Source organism: Plectropomus leopardus, chromosome 19 (genome assembly GCF_026936395.1).
Source record: "Plectropomus leopardus strain MGB_pleo_1.0 chromosome 19, ASM2693639v1, whole genome shotgun sequence".
Lineage (NCBI taxonomy): Eukaryota > Metazoa > Chordata > Actinopteri > Perciformes > Serranidae > Plectropomus > Plectropomus leopardus.
The window spans coordinates 29,735,514-29,757,948 of record NC_142194.1 but is presented as its reverse complement, the minus strand read 5'-3'; the positions used below and the strand labels follow the sequence as shown (position 1 = coordinate 29,757,948).

Here is a 22,435-nt window from a genome sequence, read left to right as displayed (position 1 = left end):
AAAAATTGCAGGACTCAGAGTGGACAGTTCTGAGATTCATTTCCCTTCTTTTACACACACACACACACACACACACACACACACACACACACACACACATACATGCGAACATGAATAATAGGGGACTATCTAAGTGTACTATCCAAGAGGGAACCTTTATTAGCAGTCATTTTAAAAATACAAAACTAGAATTGAAAATTTACTTTCGAGGTCTTCTTTCACAATATTACTGCAAATGTGATTTTTACAATTTTTTAAAGAAATTGCCAAGAGGGGACCTGAAGCCTTGAGCGACGTCTGCCTATCAAAGGGGGGACATCCATATACTGCAGTCAAACTGGTTTATCCTGGTTCTCTCACCTATAGAGTGCTTCTTTTTCACTAAAACTTCATTTGTATCTTTAAAAATGGGTATGTAAACTTTATTGCTTGCAATATATCAACATTTTTTGTGATAATAAATATTACAGAAATAATACTTGCCAAAGCAAAGTATATCTTTTAAAGAAGGCTCCCATAATCCTGTGAATTCAGTTTTATCTTACTATTTACTGTTAATAACTTTATTGTTGTCTTTGTTTTATATATGTATATATATATATATATATATATATATATATATATATATATATATATATATATATGTATTTATAGACCAGACAATTTGTATATACCAATGTATCACAAAAAACTCAGAAAAAAAAATCTATAAAAGAGAAAAAATATACATAAAAATGATCAGCAATATAATTACTTATTTTAATAAATAATATATTTATTTTAATTAGTTAATCACTATAAAATGATTTAACACAAGTCTGTGACTAATCCTTAAAAGCTGTTTGCTTCCAAAAGAAAGAAATCAAACTGTGACATGACAGATGAGCTTCAGGTCCAGAGAAGTCAGTATGCTTTCTGGATTTTGTTGAATCTGGCTTTCATAGCATAGTAGAGTCTTAAATTGCATTTATAGATGCAGTGATGAACTGTGTTCACTGTCAGTGGTTTCAGTGTCCCCAAGCTCATTTTGTGATATCATGTTGGTATTTAATGCAGTGCAGCTTTTATGTCAAAGATCATGGCCATTCATTTTGGTTTTAGCCTTGTCCCTTTTATGCAGAGATTTCAAGGTTCTCTAAATCTTTTCATGCTATTATGGCAGATAGTTAATGGATTTGAACAGCAAATATCTTGTTTTGTAATGTATCTTTTGTGTTCACAATAGTTTTTCAGTGATGGATGAAACACCTGTGTTTGTTAGTGTATTTAGCATTATCTAATCTAGACCCCATTCAAAGATGTTTGTTTTTTTAATGACTACAGTCTGTAACACATACTACACACACTGGCATGCAGCATTGTCACAGTGCACAGAGAGTGTGCGTGAAGTGAAAGGCACATAATAAATGTTAATATAAGTTCACAATGGCACTCAGCTTTTACAGGACTTTACATTCCAGTATTGTAAACTGAAACTTTCTTTTAGCACTTAAAGTTTAACTGGTATGTTAGTGTTTTTAAGGCTATGGAAATGGTGATGAGCCACCAACAACTCATCTCAAACCATCACAACAGGATACATCTATGAATGGGCCTTCATAAGTCGCATTCTGTTTGTACTCTTTGAACTTTGCACTCTAAAAAGAAAAAAAATGTCCACACTCCATTTCCTTTTGTAAGAAAAACTAAAAGGAGTTTTAAATTAAAATTATGTAACATCAAACTTTGACTTGACCTTTAAAATTGTTCAATTTCCAAAATACTTACCTCTGACCAGTTTTCACAAGTAGTGAATGTCAATCAAGTTTTCAATATACTTGTGTTCTCAGTCTGTACTTAAAGAAATGCAACTTGTTTGTTGGTGCACATTACAGAAGAAGGTCCACCCTTGAGTAGGATATAATGACATGAGTCCACTGTTGGCTGGTACATAATGTCACAAGTTCCTTCTAGATAGCACGGAGTGACATTCACACTCAACCATGTAAAGCACATACAAACATATTTAATAATACTTGTGAAAAAATCTCATCTGAATAATGTTACATTTCTTCTTCAAATATGATTTGTTAGTATGTTTGTGTAACAGAATATAAAGGCTCAACTTTAGTGGCTGGCTTAACCTTTTATGGCTTGATACTGTATTAATGGGAAATTATGCCCATTTCTAAAATACATACATATTATTTCTATGATCTAAGGCAGTCTAAAACATTAGTAAACATGGGCAACTCGCTCCCATATCCAAAAACTGGAGTGCTTGTGATGTCATGTGATATAAAGTGTAGAGTTGCTCCATTGATATGAAATTGTGAAAGATTTTCTAGATGACACTGAGAACAGCCAGAACAATGTTATAAGTATATGGGGAACATTTTCTGTTACAGAACTGACAACACCAATATAATAAAGTTCATTTGGGTTTAAGGGATAACAAACATTCTGTTGGTCCCCAAAATTAGGCTCTCGATGAGCAGAAGGAGCAGCTCCAGACTTTATACTTCATGACATTACAAGTCTGAGACTTCTTTCTAGTGTCTAAATCAGAGATATCACACATACTGGCTGATCCCTTGGCCATGGAAAAAACATACTGGAATTCCTACTTTAGATGTTCACCTTTACAATGAAGGGTTTCCCAGAAAGGACCAAAACGATATAAAGGTCAGCAACAGTATTTGCTGATTAATCATAAAATAGATTTATTATCAGACTTTTACTGAAATTCCCATTAAGAGTTATTATAAGCACAGGATCTCTTTTTACAATGTATAAAGGCAGCTTTCAATTTATATGCATAAGAATGCATTTTCTTTGTTGATCAACATTACAGAAAAAGGCCACACATATAGAATAAAGTTAATGGTGGTCCCAAGTTGGCTGGTACATAATGACACAAGTTCCCTTTTGGATAGGACAGAGTGATATTCTACACTCCACCATAGATTAATGAAAAGAAATAGAAAGGTGCATTTTGTAAAGAGAAAAATATCTAATACAAAAATGTATCTATTCAGTAAAGCTTCTCATTGTTTAGTAAATTGGCACCAGAAATGTTGCCATTGTAAGCTTTAAAATAAAGGCTATAATGTGAACACAATTATAACTTGTCTTAATATTCACTGTGACGTGACAGATGAGCTCAGGTCCTGGGAAGTTGGCAGTGTTTCTGGATTTTGCTGATATCTGGCTTTCACTTTTGCATAGTTAAGTCTTAATTTGCATTTATAGATACAGTGATAAACTGTGTCCACTGTCAGTGGTTTTAGTGTCCTGAGCTCATTTTGTGATATCCTTCAGTCATGTTGGTATTTAATGCAGTGCAGCTTTATGGGGTCAAAGGTCATGGCCATTCATTTTTGGTTTTAGCCTTGTCTCTTTTATGTATTTCTCAAGGCTCCTTTTCATGCTATTATGATAGGTAATGGATTTGAACACCAAATATCTTGTTTTGTAATGTGTTCCATTGTGTCAAAATGAATAGTTTTTAGTGATGGATGAAACACCTGTGTTTGTAAGTGTATTTTAGCATTATCTAATCTAGACCCCATTCAAAGATGTTTGTTTTTAATGACTACAGTCTATAACATATACTACACACACTGGCATGCAGCATTGTCACAGTGCACAAAGAGTGTGCATGAAGTGAAAGGCACATAAATAAATAATATAATAATACGATAAGTTCACAATGACACTCAGCTTTACAGGACTTTAAATTCCAGTATTGTGAACTAAAACCTTTCTTTAGCACTTAAAGTTTAACTGGTATGTTAGTGTTTTGATGGGCATTGAAATGGTGATGAGCCACCAACACCTCATCTCAAAACCATCACAGCAGGATACATCTATGAATGGGCCTTCACTAGTTATCTCTGTTGACCCCATTCAAAGAGGTTTGTGCAACCCAGAACTAAGTTTTATTATTGTTATATCTATTTTTTGGTTGTTTTTGATAACTATAGTTGGTAACACATAGAGTTGTAAATTAGTTGGCAAATACAGGGCTGGTATACAGCATTGTCACTGCGGCACAGAGAGTGTGCATGAAGGCATGTGAGATTGCTAAATAAGTTTACATTGACACTCAGCTTTTACAGGTCTTACATTCCAGTGTTGTCAACTGAAACAACTCTTTAGCACTTAAAGTTTAACTAATGTTAATGTGTTTCTGATGGCCATTGCTAAAAATTCAGACAAACAGAGCCACTGAGAGGACAAGATGTCCCTACTGCTTTAGAGGGCACACTTAATAAATAATTACCTTTCAATTATTTCAGTGATATTACATACATGTGGTTATTATGTCACTTCAGCAGATGTTTCTTCATGTGAAAAACATGTTTAACTCCTTTTTGAATAGCTTGTAGTCAATTGTGCAATTGACGACAAATGTGAATTCTGCTTGTATTTCTACTCTTTACAGTTTAACATTATCTTTACCAACATCCACTTGTTTAACACAGGAAAGAGGAAAGCCATGTTTCAGTCAGATACAACATCTAGGATATGAGAAGTAAGCAAACCCTGAAGCCCAATGTGTAATGTCCTCACGACCATAACGACCATCGTCAGCTAGAAGAGAAACCATCCCCGCACTGCAGGGAATCAAGGCCTGACAGATTTTCACAGGCTGACTTGCAGAGAATCAAACCCCTCACCCACTGCAGGTCACTCACTTCTCAGTGGCAGCAGTCTCCACTGTTCAACACTCAAAGTTAGGATCTGAGAATCATATAAGTGCTGGTCACCCACCTCTTCAGTGTAGAAGAAATTATATTTTTGTCCACTTCATCAACTGAAGGCCAAGTAAATATAAAAATATATCTATAAAACTGTGTGTGAATGTAATAAAGACAGATTGCTTTCTAAAGAAATGCACAGCCATTGAATCAAATGTACATAGATCATACAGAGATGAATAACATTTTTTTCACACATATGAATACTCAGCCTCTTTTAGGGATGCATCTTACTCCATAAATGTGGTAATTTTACGATGTCGTATCATCTTTCTGAAGTTGGCAATACTGTATTATAGGCATCATTAATAATTTGTTAACTGACTGTTAATTATACTTTTGTCAATACTCCTTGATAACCAATGAAGAAATGATAACTAATTAACTTACCCATTATAAGTAATGTTATAGATTGTTATTTATTAGTCAAATACCAAGACTTATACAGTCTTGTATAAATACATAAACTAAGTATTAATGGTTTCTAACTAATTTGTAAACCTTTGTAAAAACAAAAAAAGTAAATTATACAATATAAATATCTCTGGATAGATAGACCAAATATTTATAACACTTTGTTAACTATTAATAGTTGGTTTGAAAACTGTTTATAAACATTGTTTGATGGTTTCTATAAGTTGCAACTGCTAATGGTAATAAACTGTTAAACTGTTAACAAATACCATGTAGCAGATCTTGAAATACTATTTGAAGACCATTATAAAGTTGCAGTTGCTATTTAAATCTTTTGAGTCACTTAATAAATAATGTCTTTCTAAGCACTTTGTAAGGTATACATACATGTTTGCCCTTCATTAAATTTCTTTAATAGGTTACAAAAGTTGCAAAACAACAATAACCTACATTTATCTTTTGGCTCAAAGTTGTATGTCAACATTGACTTTCTGTTCATATATGTGTTTAAAATGATAATCACACAATCAGGACACAAACATGTACTCTTGTATGTAGCTCACCTATAAAACATTTAAAAGGGCCAAATTAGTTTTCTCCATACAATCAATAACCATTGACAACATTTTAACTATCTAAATAATGTTTGTAGATGCTTACAGAGTATCTAATTTCTGTAGTATTGTTTTACCTCTTAGTTAAAACAGAACCTTTTATTATAATTAGATTAATGACATGTAAACTTGCGGTAATAACCTGTGCAACATCAAACTGGTATGTCATGAAATAACAGATGTAATCATTAGGTAACTGAATATGTTCAACTACTTAAATATCCATAATAGTACAAGTTTTGAAAAAAAAAAAAAAGTAATTTAAATGGGAATTAAAGTGGAGAATTGTATGCCTAATCCGTACAATTTCAGGGTGTTCTTCCCAATAATCCAGGGATGTTGTACTAACAAAGATAAGCAGTGTGTGCTACTTGTTAAACCCAGGATGGGGAATAGTCACGTTTCAGTCAGTCTAAATCAGATACAGCATCTTGGATATGAGAAGTTAGCAACCCCTTAGCTCAATGTGTCATGTGCTAACCACCATCGTCAGCTAGAAGAAACCATCCCCGCACTGCAGGGAATCAAGGCCTGACAGATTTTCGCCAGACTGACTTGCACAGAGTCAAACCCCTCACTCACTGCAGGTCACTCACTTCTCAGTGGCAGCAGTCTCCACTGTTCAACATTCAAAGTTAGGATCTGAGAATCATATGGGTGCTGGGTCACTCCACCTCTTCAGTGTAGAGGAAATTACATATTTTTGTCAGCTTCATCAACTGAAGGCTCATAAATCTAACAATATATCTATAACACCATGTGATTGCTTATTTAATAATGCAGAGCACCACTGAATCAAATGTTTAACATCTTAGAGAGATGAACAACAATTTTTTCACAAACAAATGAACATTTAACCTCCTTTAGGGATGCATTTGGCTCCATAAATGTGCTGATAATTTTACATGTCAGTGTCATCTTTCCTAAGCTGGCTGTTAACAGACTGTTAATTTCACTTTTGTCAATACTACTTGATAACTAATAAATAAATTGCAACTACTGATGGTACGCTGATACACTGATACACTACTGATGGTATATTGTTAAACTGTTAAAAATACCATGTAGTGGATCTTGACATATTATTTGGGAGGCCATTTTAAAGTTGCATTTGCTTGTTTTAAATCTTACAGTCACTTAAAAATGCTTTGTTTCTCAGCTGTGTTAAGCATGCATACAATGCTGTCTCCATTAAATGTTTTATAGGTTAGAAAACTATTTATTTTCATATATAAGTTCAAACTGATTTATGACCAAACCTTTTTAAATTTATATTACTGCAGCTCAAATGAAAAGGGTTCAGGAGGTGAAAATGGACTACATAACTTCAACATTACAGATCAATAACAAAACCTATGTTACAAAACTACAATAATCCACCATGTTTTTCTTTGGCTCAATGTTGCATTCTGACATTTTATTTCTGTTTCCTGAATATGTTTAACATGATGATCAGACGATCACTTCTTACTTTAGTTTTGTTTTACTCCTATAGTTGAAACCAAACCTTTTATTATGATTAGAACAATTAAATGTTAACTTGGCACATAAACTATGTAACATCACAATGGTTTGCCATGAAATTCATGTAATTATTAGGTGATTAAATATGTTCAAATATTTAACTATCCAGTAAAAAAAGTACTACTTTGTATCAGTATTCAAGCTAGTGGGAATTTGAGTGGAGAATTATATGCCCAATCTGTAAACTTTTAGGATGTTCTTCCCAATAATCCAGAGATGTTGTACCAGCTAAAATAAGCACTGTGTGCCACTTGCTTAACCCAGGACAGGGGACAGACCCATGTCTCAGGCAGTCAGAGTTGGATGTAACATTCTAGCTAATATAAATTAGCATCTCTGAAGCTTAATGTGGAATAGCCTATTGACCATCGTCAACAACAAAGAAACCAACCCCCACACTGCAGAGAATCAAGGCCTGGTACAGAGCTGCACACGCTGACCCCTCACCCTCCAAGTCACTCATTTCTCAGAGGCAACCTTAAAGGCACATGGGTGCTGGACACTCCACTCAGTCAATGTGGAGGATTGTTTAATGCTACATCACAAACTAAAACCCTTTAAGGAATTTGAAATTCTTCATATAAACCAAAACTGTGTTGAATAATAATAAGTCCTCTGGTCACTGCAGCATGCACAGAGAGATGGCAAATCATTTAATCCAATACAAAATGAGTAGTCAGCTCTGTTAAAGACACAATCCATAAATGTGCTGGTAATTTTGCATGCCAGTACACCCATTTAAAAACTCAGTTCCCTCTCTACAACAGAAGACTTAGAAGGTCGTACACAGCAGACAATCCAATCCAAATCTCTCAGCGTTATTTTTTATTTTACTTGAAAGTGAATCCTATTTTGATCCTAGTTCTGCAGTTTTGTATTGTTGGCTGTTTTATATTTCTTAGTTGTTTTAGTAGTTGTAGTTGTTTTGGTTTTCTTGAGATTCTAGTAATGTGTATATACAATTTTGTCTGTCTAATGCAGATTTAAGATTAATTAAAACATTGGAGAAAATATAAAACAAAACAAAACAAAACAAAACAAGAAGTGTCATTTTTGTACAGGCCAAGAGGGGACAAAGTGTGGACTGACTTTCCTTTTTAGAATTTAAAGTTAAAGTACAGCCAGTACAGCCAAAAAACCTATAGAATTTGAAATAGTTCATCTCAGCAGTTGAACAGAGGGTTTCAGAGGTTAATCATTCCTCTAACTGACTTATCCCTGTAACTGAGACAAACTGATTGCTCACAAACCTCCCATATTATAAATACCATTAAAATTGCTCTAGTCATTTATATCATGATGGTTGTCAATGTGTTTTCAACACAAGGTAAAAAGGAGCACACTCTTAAACAGCAACTCAAAACTTATTCAGGTGCACGATTCAAAAGCAATGTACTAAAAAACTAAAATGATATTTCTATCTCCAATTTCAAAAAAAATAAATAATTTTATTATTACATTTTTGTAAGATTATTTTCTTTGAACAATAATGCATCTAACTTCTTTTTTTCCTATTCTTTGTCATTTATCCATGTTGAAATGGAATGTCACTCTATACTATATATCTAAGATGGAACTTGTGTCATTATATACCAGCCAACAGTGGACTCATGTCACTTTATACAACTCAAGTGTGGACCTCTTTTCTGTAATGTGGAGCGATAAATAAATGGATTCCTATAGATGGGCACACATACATTGGATTTCAACCATAACAATAAATGCCAAATTCAGCTGATTCCTGTGAATTTGGGAGACCCTGCAATTTTGTCAAATCACTGCAACTATACAGAATTTTAACTATTTAAACCGTTAAAATCTGATTTTCACTGTATGTCTGCCCACAACTAATCCACTCAGTTCCTCAGTTGCCCTCTAAGTATTTCTGAGTGGTTTGATGTTTTACAAAGAAGACTTTGGACCAGCAAAGCTATTTTAAATTATTTGCTTCATTTTATGCAAATATTGGTTTCTCTGAAAAGGCATCATTCAATGATGATGAAACTTATTCCTTTTTTAAAAAAAATAACATTTTTGTTTTAATATTCTTTCCAATAGAAAAAAAAACTTTAAATCCTCAAAAAATAAAACCTAAAACTTGTATGGCATTTTTTTTTGCTTGTAAAACCGTTAAATGGAAGTTTTGAGTATGTCCATCCATATTCTCAAGTGATGCTAGCCACGCAAGATGTATGCAGATGTGCCTCGTGTTGTCTGGCTGTTCACTGACGATAATAACACGCTGGCTCTGTCCGGCTATGTTCTCATCTCACATCATCCTGCCATGATCCAGATTGATGCAGGTATGCCAAAAAGCACTGACAGAGGGAATGTATTTGAAAAGTTAACAATGAGAATGGACTGGGGTAGCTCCCTTTTTAAACACAGTGTCAAGCTATAAAATGGTAAAGACATCCACAACGGCTGAGCCTTTATATTCAGTTACAAAAATACATACTTAGATCCTTTAGAAGCAAAAAATTACATGATTTAGTTTAGATATATTTACAAGTAACTTGTGTCATTATGTACCAGCCAACTGTGGACCCCTGTTGTTTATACTACACAAGTGTGGGACCTCTTTTGCCTGTAGAGTAGATCAGCAAATAAAATGCATTCCTGTGATTATAGAGAAAAAACATATGTACATTGTAAGATTGACAGAAATCTAGTGCTTTCAGTGCATCTAAAACTCAAAGGAGTTTTGGAGGATTGAGCTAATCTCAAGGTTGTTAAATTCTGATAATAAACTAATTTAAGCAATTCATTAAAATTAGTAAAGATCTTGCTGGTATTTTCTCCACATTTTCTTCCTACCCTCTATTATTATTATTATTATTATTATTATTATTGTTGTTATTGTTATTTCTCCTTCTTTAGATTTAAAAATATTTCCTTGCCTCTGGGGAAGCAGATTGTAAAACAGTGTCAAGCTAGATGGTTAAGCCATCCACTAAAAACTGAGCCTTTATAGTTTGTTATAAAATATTAGTTATAATTATAATAATCACAGTCATTGTAATCATAGTTGAGGAATAATTTTTGAATTATTTAGGTGAGATTCTTTTTGTGTAAGTCTTATCTATCTCATTTTATTTATTCTTTACATGGTGGAGTGTGAAAGCCACTACATGCTATATCCAAGAGGGAACTAATTGTCATTATGTACCAGCCAACAGTGGACTCATGTTGCATTATCCTATGTTTGGACATGTTTTCTATAATGTGCACCCAAAACAAATTACATTTCTATGCATACAGACTGAGAGAGTGTATATTGAAGTATATTGAAAACTGATTGACATTCAGTGCTCGTGGAAAACTGGTCAGGTCAAAATATCGCCAGGGACTGAACAACTTTTAAAGGTCTAGTCAAGGTCTGATGTTACATCATTTTACATAATTAAACCTAAAAAGAAAAAAATCTTACTGCTGATCATTTTATGTAAAGGTTTATTCCTGCTTGGATTATAGTTTTTGCTTTTTTAAGGCTCTAAAATACTGATTTCTCTCCTGCCTTCTGGGTAGCCCTTTATTTTAATACAGTATAGAGCTTAAAACTTATGAAATCACCTAAAGCCAAGCCTTGAATTTTAATGCAAAGACTAATAACAAATCACTTTTCAGGAGACTGGTGTCTTTATTAACCCTATCATGCTATTTGTATCATATTTGATACATTACATTCTGTGGCCTTCATGTCACCCACATTAACATTACTAAAGCCTGTTTAACGGCCCATCTGCAGTCTGAAAGGCTGCTGGGGAGAGGAGTGTTAAAAGCGACGTGTGTGAATGGGTCGTTCAAATACCAGCTCCAACCAGGAGGGAGAGCTCTGAATATGGATATAAACACTCACACACACTTTGGTCCCCTCTTGGCAAAATCTGAAAAATTTCACCAGAGGCCATAACACATGATTTTATGATGATTTAGAGCATGTCCAAGTGGGGACTTAAAAAATGTCCCCTGTTAGTTTTGCCGTTCCCTGTTGGTGACTGTGTAACGATGAGTATGTTCCCTGTTATATATATGCGCGAGTGCACACACACAGGCACACACACACACGTAATAAAATCTACAGCAGAAACACAGAGGGAGCGGTGCTGAAGAGTCCTACCTGTTACAACAGCTGTGGTCTTCTTCGGCTGGGATGGAGGAGAAATGTGATGAGCTTCTGTTAGACTGTAAGCATTGCTCCGTCTGTCCAACTGTGTGATGAAGAAAGATAGACACACAGAGACACACTCTTCAATGGATTGAACTCAACCTTTCATACACCAAAGTCAGCTAACTCCTATCATTTTTTTTAAGTCAAAGCAACAAAGGTCCAACATCAGCAATGGGAGATGTGCCAGATAAACAGCCATCAGTCACTGAGCACAGCCACTTGAGGAACTAGGGATTCAGTGCCTTGCTCGCGGGCAGCTTGACAGCAGCAGATTTCCCATGAGCCTCAGCTTCGGTCAATGCTCTAACCTTTGTAGAGGAGGCTGTCAATACTCTACGTTTATTACATTCCATCGATATAAGGTTAGATCTTATGAAACATATGGTAGGAAGGTATCGAGGACACACACACATTTAATAGCAGAATCAAAAAACAAAGGTGACTTTACCCTGCACCACCATCAGCAACCCAAAACCACACACTCAAGCTCTGCAGGGAACATCTACCCAGGCTAAAGCATATAAGTTCACCGTCACCTTTTCTTCAGCTTTCATTGTACAGAGGTTCATTCTGAGCATTGCATTACACCTGCGAGCCAACACATCAGATGCGGCACAGCTAATTGTGAAAGTCACTCAAAGAATGGACTTGATTTGTCCAGAGGCACCCAAATTTACTGTGTGAGATTTTAACCACTGTATTTTAAATAAGACTTTGAGATCCTATGAACAGTATGTAACCTGCGCCACAATGCAGACGAACACTGGTATTGATCTCTGCTATGAATCAGTAGGCAGAACTTATAGATCTATGCCCATGCCATCTTTTGGTGCTTCTTACCATAACAGTATTTATCGGATGCCTGTGTAAAAACCTGCCTTGTGCGTCTGGATCGGGAAGAAAAGACCATTAAAATTTGGTCGGAGGATAGTATTTTCTCTCTCCAGGGGTGCTTTGAATGTACAGACTGGCAATGTTTTTATGACACTTGTGATGATATTTATGAGCTAACTGATACAGTGTCTTTCTAAACAATACAGTAGCAGGGGACCTAAGAGCAGCCTGGCAAGGAATTAAATCTATGGCAGCCATCAACCAGCACACTGGTGAGACCAGACAACTCATAAAGGTGGTGTAGATGATACAGACTTGCCAGATGCCCTTTATTTGTTCTTATTTGTTTCTTGTTTTGAAATGTCCTTTTCCATGCTAACAGAGGCACTGATACCTCAAAATGAGATATGAATCTCAGAAAGGTGTCACAACTCTGTTCAAGCGGGTAAAATTAGGGAAGGCTGTGGGTCCTGACAACAAATGTGGACATACGTTGTGCCATTGTGCCGATCAGCTTTGTGAAGTCTTCTCAGCTCTTCCAAATGTGTGTAGATAGCAGACAGATACCTAGTATATGGAAAACATCAACTATAATACCCATCCCTAAATCAAATAACCCCAGAGATCTGAATGAATTCAGACAAGTTGCGCTGACTCCACTAGTGATAAAGAGCTTTGAAAAAATGCTGAAAGATTCAATATTTTCCCTAACTGACGGCAAACTGGATCCATCACAGTTTCAAGCACTGCATGAAAAGCCAGATTTTCGGGCACGTAAATGCCCGCAAATGTCCTTGATTTCTGGCAGTTTTTGCCAGTTCACCGCAAAGTTTGCAAGTGCCAGAAATTGTCGGAAACACAGTCTTGCGGGGGTGAGGTGGGGGGGGGGCTGCTACACAGCAGAGGTGTGAATGGCTCTAATTAGCATTTGAATGACACTTGCCTCTGACCTGGCTGATCCCCTCCACAGACAACTATTGGATGAAACCAAACTCATTCAAAATGAAACTCCCCTGTGATTGGATAGTAAATCTCTCACTCGTTGGTCACCTTTGGGACATATGTATGGTGGTTTGCCCCTCCCCTTCCCAGAAATAAACGAAACTCTTGTTGATTGCTGGAGAAAATGACCAGCTATACATTGACATTGAAATTTCAATCCAATCGGGACACAGGAGGCGGGACAAAGCCTTTGCAACCTTTGGTGTTTGGCTCAGAGGGCTGAACAACTCTGGTGAATCAATGCGCAGAAATTGATGACGTAACCACGCTCACTGTGGAGCCTCTGGATGTCTAAACTGGGCATATTTGATATCAGTGGAAAGCTAAGATTCTCCACTTTATGTGACTTTTTACAACATGTTGACAGGGGCAGATTTAGTTTTTTGGGGGCCTGGTGCCAAAGCTTTACCATCTTGCTTTGATTTCACCCATTCTCTAAGTGGGAATGATGGTGGGCTGTTAGCAACTGTAGAAGTTATAATGTTCTCTAACTATTACATACTAGCGCAACTGTTTTTGTGCATGTATCTATACCTAGGCTATGTACCTGATCAGACTAAGTTTACTGTTTTACTGTTTTCACCATCTTTTCTGTGAGCACACACATACACACCCACCCACACACACACATGTCATTTGCATTTGTATAGGTCACAGCATTATCATTTACATGTGAAAACCTTACCCAGTTCTAGGGGCTGGGAGGGGTGACTCTCTCACCTTGAAACTACTAGTCTACATCAATTCCTGGCAGTTTCAGGCAGTTATCGGTGCTGACTGTGAATTCCTGTCAAAAAAATCCCACTGTTCTTGCAATAAAGCGGTTAAATGCGTGCAGGATGCAAAACCTTTCATCCTAGATAGGGTGCACAGACATCTTGAGCAACCCAAATCCACGCAAGACTTTTATTTGCTGATTTTAGCTCACCTTTTTGAAAGATGCTGCCCCATATTTTAATTGAGCGTTTGGCTTTCCATTTCATGTTACCTGATTAGATTATGTTGATACCTTTTAACTATTTAACAGACAGAATCTAGCAGGCCTTTGTAAATGGGCACATGTATTCCGTGATCATGTCAACACTGGCTCTCTACAGGGCTGTGTCCTTTCACCCCTGCTTTTTATTGTATACACGGAAGGCTGCAAGTCCTTTCAGGAAAACAGCTTTCTTGTCAAGTTTTCAGATGACACACTCTTGCTGTCTCCACTCCAGGGCCATGGCTGTGCTCTCCCTGAATTTATAAAATGGTGCGACGACCAGCCAACCAGACCACGTGCTCAAAAAAGAATTTGTAGTTATGCCCTCAGGCTAGCGTTATAATGTCCCAGCTCAGAAAACAAACCGTTACACAAATTATTTTATTCTGTCTTCCATAAGGCTGCTTAATGCTCAGACATCTTACACCCTTCATGTAGATCTTGGTTCCCAACATTCCATTGTTTTACTGTACTGTCACTGGCTGGCATTGATACTGTTGGGATGAAGCTGTTGATGGTGTTTGACTGTGGATGTGAGTTGCTGTATTCATCTATTTTTTTAATATTTATTTTTATTTATTTTACTATTGATGGGTTGGCTGCATAAATGAATTGCCCTTCTCACACTCATAAAGTATTCTGAATCTGAATTGCATTACTTCTTTTCATGGCAAAAAGCTTATGATTCTGAGGTCAATATGGAAAAGCATCATCTTCTGCATATCCTGCCTCAAAATAGTGTGGGTTTATACTGTGGGCCTCACCCCAAGAGTTTACCACATGGAGAGGTGTAATACAGCCAAGAAGAGAAACTTCTGAGCTGGAAATGGAAATGCAGATGTCCCTGGTCCAATTTCACCAACTGGTTTTATTTGGCAGCCTGAAAGGTTTCATCAAAGGAAGTCGAAAAAATACAGAATGGAAAGAAACTACTGCTGCTGTCACAGTACACACAGTTACAGCATACAATAGCACTCCAGCTGAGGCCAGAATATTAAAGTCATGCAAATCCATATGTACTGACCTAAAGCCTACAAATATTAATCACTATAAAATTTTAATATTATTATATTAGTCTTTATGAACTATGATTGCCAATTACTCTACTGTTTTAAAAGGTGTTCTGCCTGTTGTTGTTCTTTCTTTGTGCTTTCTGTGCTCTCAACATCATTGAAAATGAGGGCTTGCCTTCAAGGATTCCTTGAGATTTAAATAATGTTTTAATGAATGAATGCATGAATGAACGTAATGCTGTTATTGTATAATATGTGAAGCATGAGCAACAGACGCAGCACCTGTGTCTGAGCCAGACAGGAGGAAAATGTAATGGCCTTTATTTAAATAACTACATTGTTGCCAGGTGTCGTGGCTGAGCGGATAAAGCAGGCGCCCCATGAATGAAGGTAGTGCCCTTGTCACAGCGGCCTCAAGTTCGTCTCCCACTCAAGGCCCTTTGCTGCATGATGTCCCCTCTCTCTGCCCCCCTTTCATGCCATTGATCTGTCCTAACTAATTAAGGCAAAAAAAACCTTTAAAAGAAATAAATAATTACACTATTGCAGAGTTGTTGTTTTTTATTTTTTTTATTTTCAGTGATAAATGATAAAACAATGCTTTGGCTTTTCAGTGTTTAAAATAAAAGTTTCAGATAAATTAGAAACAGGCGGCAGTGGTGTTCAGCTCTCAGTCAGCCTGCAGTCAGTCTCACAGAGCCAGGATGCTGCCAGCTGAGAAAAAGTGTACAGACGTAAGCCGCTACAAAAAATATTATTTTCTCACATTTACTCTACATTTTTAAATGATTAACATGTGGCCAAGAATACATTGTATATGCCGAGCTTAGAAAGAAATGACTGTATGCACATATTTCTGTCTTATGCGGGCCATCATGCCTTCTGCCACTGCCCGCCAGTACGTTTTTGCCAGGACTGTGGTTAGCACTGCCAAATGTCAGACAGTTGCTGTCAACTGGATGCACAAACTGATGAAGAGACAAACCAGGGTCATGCGTTAACAAGAGAGAAAAAAAAAAAAAAAGGAAGAGATTGTGAATTTGTAGTATTACGTGTCTCCATCTCCCCAGAGAGTAAAGAAGTGCAACCATCAGAGTAGGCCTACACATTTCCACAAAGTTAAGCTGAAGTAAACACTGAGTATTTAATTTGATTTAATTATTGTAGTTTTTCTATGCTATGACGACGGGCAGCTGCTCCTCAAATCCTTGTTACTTTTTTGCTATATGTTTCTATTTTTTTCGGCACAATGGCCCCTTCTGCTGAAGCATAACTTTTCTAGAGTAGAGGAGTACTTATCACCATGGGAAAATTTGTGTGGAGTTTGCAGACAGTGAAAGAATCCCCACAAATGGCATATGCTGATTGGCCAGTCAGACCAGAGGGGAGAAACCAAACCGAAAGTGCTGGACGGAGAGAGGGAGGGGAGCCAGCATCAGGGTGAGGCTGATGTAATTGGGCCGAGAGCTGTTCCTCTACCAAGCCTTCTTATGGCTAATGTCCAGTCATAGGAGAATAAAGTGGATGAGATGCAATTGAGACTCACTCAGCAACAGGAAATCAGAGACTGCTCTGCGCACATCTTCACAGACATGGTTAACCCCTAACATCCCAAATCAAACTATTGTACTGGATGGGCAGACCTTGCTGGGAGCCATAAGGACACAAGACTCTGATGCAAATTCAAAAATGCACTGCAGGAATTGAATGATGCCACCAGAAACAACAACAACTGTCTTATCTGTAATGTCTGTGCGTTTTCATTCTGGTGGCAGTGTAAGGAGAGGGATTTTCCACAAGGTGGATGCAAGCATTGCTGAAGTGGAGCTCTGGCAGGAGCTGAGCTGTTTTTAGTGATAGAAACACTGTGGTGACTGATGTAACTGGATCACAAGTGCCAAAAACTTGCAGTTTGTTCACATATTTTTGTTTTTCTTTCAAATATAAACGGCATGAAAAAAATGGAAATTTGATGAGTTTGTGCTGTAGTTCCATGGAGTTTCCACTGCTGGCCACCGTGATGGAACCTAGTTTTGCCCTTCAGGGCTAAATGCTGGTCACATGACTGAAAACTATGAGTAGTTGTACAAGATATTCCACTTCATCAAACATCTGTTGCCGTATTGCATGTTCACCCCTACGTACGTCACCATTGTTATGTTCTGTAAAAAGGTCTTATGCAATATAGTGGAGGCTGACTATATAATACACGAGTTGTGTATTCTTTTCTAATGTGTTATTCACAATACATCAGTAAAGAGATGACATATGTTGATTAGCTGACATATCAGACAGTGACGCAGCAGCAGTCTAAACAGAGGAGCAGAGAAGACTGGAGCGTGATACTGATGGAGCTTGTTGAGGGAGTGTGTTGGGAGTGTGTTTGTCATGTATCTTGTATGAAGCATTTGGCAGAGGGCTGGAGATGCTGTGTTATTGGACTGTAGCTCCAGGCAGCAGAACTGCAGACACATGTATAATTAAACAGCAGCAATCATGAAAGGTGTTTCCTCTTCCCCTTGAGGCGGATTTTATCTTTGTGGTCTCCTTCTCCCCCTCTCTCTGTTATCTCACAGGGTGTCTTCAGCTGCTCAGGAAGTTGCATGTTCTGAATATCTAGGTTCCAACCTGACCAGGGCTTTTAAAAGATGCAACAGATTTACACTTACTGAATATCAGGAATCCTACATGCATGTCTTATTTTTGAACACAATACACACAACACAATACAGAGAACTGAAAACAATAAGTATATGGATAATTTGATCAGCAGAAAATGTATTGCTAATTTCAGTCATTTATTAAGCAGACATTTTCAGTGACCTATTTTTCCAACCAAAATGTAAATATGTAAATTTGCTACTTTTTGCCTTTTTTATGTATTTATTAAATGGATATCTTTTTTTTTTTTTTGATAAAAAAAAGATGTCAACTTGGACATGCTTTAAAATTGATTGTATTTGGGGGGCGGAGCGTGCCAGCAATGAAGTAAGACGTGTTTGGTGAGGCTCCCGCTGAACTTCTGCATTACAGTTTCAAAAATAGTGTCTTCTGACCTACACGCACATACTTTGGCATAGTAACGTGAACTGTGAATCTAACGACCAATCTAACGTCACTTCGGCTCTGGAAATGGCCTCCAGTCTGAGAAAATACAAGTATAGCGGCCCAGCTGCAGCTAAGCCTAGCACCTCCTCGGCTCAGAGTGCTAATGTTGCTAGTGACACGGACTCTCCGCCTAGTCGCAGCACCGCTAATGCCAGTGCAGTGCACGAAGGTTTAGACATGGCGGACCTGAAGCTCCAGATACTTCACTCTATCAAAGGAGATATTACTGCTGTGATAAAAGAGGAGCTGAAAAACGCACTTGCTGATGACTTCAACTTTATTAAGACCGAGCTACAGGCAGTAAGACACGAAATTGCCAACAACATGGCGGCGACTCGCACTGAGATTGACCAAGTGAAAGCCACAGTCAGAGATGTGGAGAGCGGGCTGTCGACATGGACAGATGAAGTGGTCAACCTACTAACCACGGTAACGAGCCTGCAGAAAGAGCTGACTGACCTGAGAGGTAAATGTGAAGATATGGAGGGGAGAATGCGGAGGTGCAACGTTCGTATCCTGGGGGTCCCGGAGGAACCGAACTCGAGCTCTACAGCGTCTGTGTCTAAATTACTAAAAGAAATGCTGGGAATGGATAAAGACATCTTAGTTGACCGCGCACACAGGAGCCTCGTGCCAAAAAGACAGGATGGAAAGCCGCGCGTCATCGTCGCCAAGCTTCATTACTTTCAAGACTGTGTTGAGGTCCTACGCCGAGCCCGGACCCAGGCCCCTCTGCAGCTCAACGGGAAACCTATTGCCATCTTCCCGGATTACACCACGGCTGTGGCTAGAGCAAGGGCGGCGTTTACGGAGGTCCGGAGACTCCTACATGGGCAACAAGGAGTCCGGTTTGGCATCCTATTCCCTGCACGGCTCCGCATCTCATATAAAGGGGAGGACAAGGAGTTCCTGGATTCCGGGAAAGCCATGGACTATGTTAAACGGCATATCATCAGGACAGCGGAAGACGGGACATGAATGAAACGCTCTGTGTCTTGCAAGTGGATGTCCGGCGGAGTGAGTATCTAATCCGGTAATAAGTATATCATCATTAGTTATGTTGTACTTAATGACTTTGGGGCCGGTGAAGTTCGGCTGGGCATCCATTAATGTGCACATGAGTCATGTGTTCGGCAGGAGCCCCATATATGTAGGCTTGGAGTGAACCAAACAAGCACGTGATGTGTGGATACATGTGTAAGGGTTTTTATAATCACCATGTTTCGTTGGGTGATAGTGTTGGGAATGTTATAGGGTTGGAGTTAGGCCAGACTGTTTTTGTCTGTTTGTTTGTTTGTTTTTGTTCTGTTTTTCACTTTTCTATGTACGTATACTTTCTGTATATCTCTATGTACATTTCACTCTGTACTCAGCTAACTTTCAATGACCACTGATCATCCTAAACAATCTAAGGACTGTTTAGTTAACTTTGTGAGTTGGAATGTCAAATCTCTTAATCATCCAGTAAAGCGGAGAAAAGTTTTTACCCATTTACAACAACTTAAGACTGATATAGCATTTCTACAAGAAACCCACCTGCGTAGTTCTGATCACTTCAGACTGAAGAGCTGCTGGGTAGGCCAGATATATCACTCTAACTTCCATTCTAAAGCGAGAGGGGCTGCTATCCTAATTAATAAGACCTTACCATTCATATCGACTAGTGTAGATTCAGATCCAGCAGGACGATATATAATAGTAGTGGGACGGGTGTATGGGGTTCCATTAATTCTTGCAAATATTTATGCTCCCAATTGAGTTGATCAGGATTTTTTCAGTAACATCTTCTCACGGCTTCCAAATATGGCAACACATCACCTTGTTTTTGGAGGGGATCTGAACTGTGTTCTATCACCAACTTTAGATCGTAGCTCCCAGAGGGGCATCCCTGTCTCCAAATCAGCACGTATAATACAATGCTTCCTGAACACATATGGAATTGCGGATGTTTGGTGTTTTCATAATCCTACATCACGCAAATACTCTTTCTTTTCCTCAGTGTATAAGACCTTCTCACGTATCGATTACTTTCTTTTAGATAAAAAGCTTCTTCCCTTAGTGTTGGACTGCGACTACAAGGCTATGGTGATATCTGATCACTCACCTGTGGTTGTCTCAATACGCATTCCGAATGTGGGCTCGAATAATCGGCAGTGGAGATTTAATCCTTTACTACTTTCGGATGAGGAGTTTGTCAACTTTATAAATTCTGAAATCAAATTATTTCTTAGCATTAATCAGACCCCAGGGATGTCTTTTTCAACCATATGGGAATCTTTGAAGGCATACCTGAGGGGACAAGTTATTTCGTTCTGCGCAAAAACAAAAGAGAGCTACAACAGAGCGCCCCACTGAATTAATAAATGAGATTCAACATTTGGATGCGTTATACAGCCTCTCACCCACGCCTGAGATGTACAAGCGTCGCTTAATACTACAAGCAGAGTATAATCTTATCTCTACAAGACAAGCTGAGTATCTTATATCAAAATCAAGAAGTTATGCTTATGAGCATGGGGAAAAGACAGGCAAGCTCTTAGCGCACCAGCTACGACAACGCACAGCCAATCAAGCTATCCCAGAAATTCGAGATGATCGAGGAGTAAGATGTACTGACACTTTAGAAATAAACACAAGTTTCTTTAAATTCTATCAGACCCTCTACAGCTCCTCTTCACCTCAAAGCATGTCAGACATAGAGAAATTTTTTCAAAATACTAATATCCCCGCATTGGATCCAGATGTAGCGACTAGCCTAGAGGAGCCAATTTCTACTACAGAAATTGTGATGGCTATACAGAGCATGCAATCTGGAAAATCCCCCGGCCCGGATGGCTATTCTTCAGACTTTTATAAAAAATTCTCCACTCAACTCAGTCCTATACTAAGGTCAGTTTTTGACGAGTCTTATACATCACAGACTCTACCTCCGACAATGTGACAAGCTGTAATCTCTCTGATTCTTAAAAATGATAAAGACCATCTTGAATGTAGTTCATATCGTCCAATCTCACTGCTAAACACAGATACAAAAATTCTTGCTAAAGTTCTAGCCCGCCGTCTGGAGAAGGTTCTACCATCCATCATTTCGCCCGATCAAACAGGCTTTATTAAGAACAGATATTCTTTCTTCAACATCAGACATCTGCTGAATATAATTTATAGCCAATCTGCAACGGATACCTTAGAGATAATAATTTCACTTGATGCAGAGAAGGCATTTGATCGGGTGAAATGGGATTTTCTTTTTCATACGTTTAAAAAATTTGGTTTTGGACCTAATTTCATAACATGGATTAGGTTACTCTACTCCTCTCCTTTGGCTGCAGTGCGTACTAATAGCAATGTATCCCCTTTTTTTGAGCTCCAACGAGGCACGAGGCAGGGGTGCCCCTTGTCACCCCTCCTTTTTGCATTGGCAATCAAACCGTTGGCTATTGCCAAAAGGCAATGTGTCGATATCAAAGGTATTCATCGGGGGAGCTTGGTACATAAAGTTTCACTTTATGCTGACGACATGTTACTATTTGTATCAGATCCTTTACATAGCCTTCCGAAACTTCTGGACCTCCTGAAAGGATTTGGGGAAATATCTGGATATAAGGTGAACTTTCAAAAAAGTGAACTCATGCCTATTGGGAAAACAGCAAGTGGGCCTCCCTTTACCTGTTCAACTCCTTTCAAAATAAGTCATAAAAAATTCAAATATTTAGGTATCTGGATCACACAAAATCATAATGAACTATACAAAGCAAATTATTTACCCTTACTCTCTAAATTAAAGCAAGATCTTGAAAGATGGGATTTGTTGCCTCTCTCGCTGGGAGGAAGAATTAATACTGTTAAAATTAATATTTTCCCGAAATTTTTATATCTCTTTCAGTGTCTTCCAATATTCTTAACTAAATCCTTTTTTAACAATCTGAAAACCCAGATATCTTCTTTTATCTGGAACAAGAAACAACCCCGAATTAAACATAATATATTACAAAGACCTCGTGGAGCAGGTGGTCTGGCGCTCCCAAACTTCCTAT

The 22,435-nt window shown here is 37.9% G+C and overlaps 1 protein-coding gene across 6 annotated transcripts in view; it reads right to left on the bottom strand.

Annotated features, from left to right (window-relative positions):
- rbfox3a (RNA binding fox-1 homolog 3a) overlaps window positions 1-22,435 on the bottom strand; it is a 939,385-nt gene that overhangs the window by 774,878 nt on the left and 142,072 nt on the right. For all 6 annotated transcript variants that reach the window (XM_088070025.1, XM_088070027.1, XM_088070022.1 and 3 more), the window contains exon 2: window positions 11,415-11,505. The gene's annotated coding sequence lies outside the window, so the exon portion shown is untranslated. The remainder of the gene's footprint in view (window positions 1-11,414; window positions 11,506-22,435) is intronic.